Source organism: Chrysochloris asiatica, unplaced genomic scaffold (genome assembly GCF_000296735.1).
Source record: "Chrysochloris asiatica unplaced genomic scaffold, ChrAsi1.0 scaffold00489, whole genome shotgun sequence".
NCBI classification, from domain to species: domain Eukaryota; kingdom Metazoa; phylum Chordata; class Mammalia; order Afrosoricida; family Chrysochloridae; genus Chrysochloris; species Chrysochloris asiatica.
Window position 1 is genome coordinate 542435 of NW_006409007.1, and position 2067 is coordinate 544501.

Sequence of the window (2067 nt, forward strand, 5' to 3'; positions counted from 1 at the left end):
AGGGTGTAAATCTTTACGGGAGTAGAAAGCCTCATCTTTCTCCCGCGGAGCGACTGGTAGTTTTGAACCGCTGACCTTAAGGTTCGCAGCCCGATTCATAACCACTACGCTAGGCTTTTCAATAAAAAGGAAATTAAGAAAATGTGATTTCTCTCTAAAGAGAATGTGTGGATGGAGATGCAAATGTACAAAGGTAGAAAGTAAATGCAAGAAAATTGGCAAGTTAAATTATAAAAATTGAAACAACACCGAACTTTTCCTTCCTCCAACCTCATGCCACAAATTGAATTGGGGAAAGTTAGCTAACAGAATGAATGGTACAAAGTAATTTAGCTGTTTTGTAAAGTTCTTAAAGTTTTAATAACAGCAGATCCCTTTTTAATATATGAATTTCATCTCGCCTTTGTGCCTTTCAGGGAACATAACTTATTTATACTGTTCTCCTTTCTTCTAATTTACTGACTCCTTCCATCTCCTGTGCACTCACTTTCAACTATAACAATGGGATCTTGAAAATAGATATGTAGCAACAGCAGCACCTTCAGTTCTCTCTATGACTCCTCATTATAAGGTTATTTTCTTATGTTTTGAAATAGAAATGTTGTCTTTGATGCTACCGTTTAAATTTTCTTTTTGTCTTTTTTATAAAGTGTCCCATACTTATTACTGAGCCTTGTCACCTTGGCACAATGTGGTAAATAGTATTCTAAATAAATATTTTCTAATGTGCCTTCAAGTACAACTTTCCTTTTGAGTGCAAATAGGATAATTGGGCAGAGAAAAGAAAATAACATTGAATGTGCTGTTTCCAGAGAAGGGGTGTGACTTTTGTTTGGCTGCTCTAATGTAGGACTCATCAGCAGTTTCCAAGAGAGCCTGGTGAATTCATGAACAAAGTCTTGGTGATTGGGCTGCCTGTATTTTAATCTCAGCAGGGACAAAGATTTGAGACACTCTTCTGACTAGAGAAAGTTATTCTCTTTGTACATCTCATCTTTCCTGTGTTCTTTTTTCTTCTTCTTCTTCTTCTTTCTTTTTCTCCCCCCTCTTTGAACTCTTCATGATTGACTTATTTTGATTGGCTTCTTTCACCATGAGCTGTGTAGTTCCTATAATTTCTTGCATTCTGTCCCTCTCCTTCTTTTTCCTAACCTGTTTCTTTCCTTACCTCTGTTCCTCCCTGCCTATTTTTACCCATGTCTCATTTTCCTATATCTCTGCTGACATATAAATCTGTTCAAATTGCTACCTAGAAGCTGCTTTTGGCCTTCTGACAACACAAGGTACTGCCATCTTGACAGTCAGAAAAAGGCTAGTGAGAGTCAGACATATGTTAATGAAAGGGAGGTGTTAGGAACTGATAAGTTATTGCCAGGTTTAGATATACATTATTAAATTAAAAGCCCTAAACTCTTAGCTCTGGTTGTCACTTTTATCCTTTGAGAGCACAATCATCCTTTTGGAGTTCTCATTTTTGAATAGCTTCCATCTGGGCTCCTCTCAGCTCTGTGAAGTTGAGTCTAGTCATTCCAGCTGACAAGTAACAGGCAAAGGAGAGAAAATGAAAGAGAAGACTGGAAAATAGGGGAAAAAAAGAAAAGAACATCTATTTATATATCACTGAACAATCATAGGCCAGAAATGACAATATTGGACTTATTACTTATTTAACAAGGAATTCTATTGGTGTAGTGCATTTCTCAATGGATGGCTAATCACAAGGTCAGCAGTTAGAATCTACCAGCTGTTCTGCAGGAGAACGATAAGGCACTTTGCTCCCATAAAGATTTACAGCCTCAGAAGTCTTACACAGGGTCACTATGAATCAGAACTGACTGGACAGCACAAAATTATCACCACCACAACCACCACCACTTAATTAACAGGTATCTATTGTGTGCCTCCACCTTACCCAGCATGACATCCTTCTCCAACGATTGTTTCCTCCAGACAATATGTCCAAATATGAGAGATGGGTAAGGTGGAGGGTCAGAGAAAAAGAGGAAGACCCCTAACGAGATGGATTGGCCAGGTGGCATCATTGATGGACTCAAGTGTGGCAGCGGT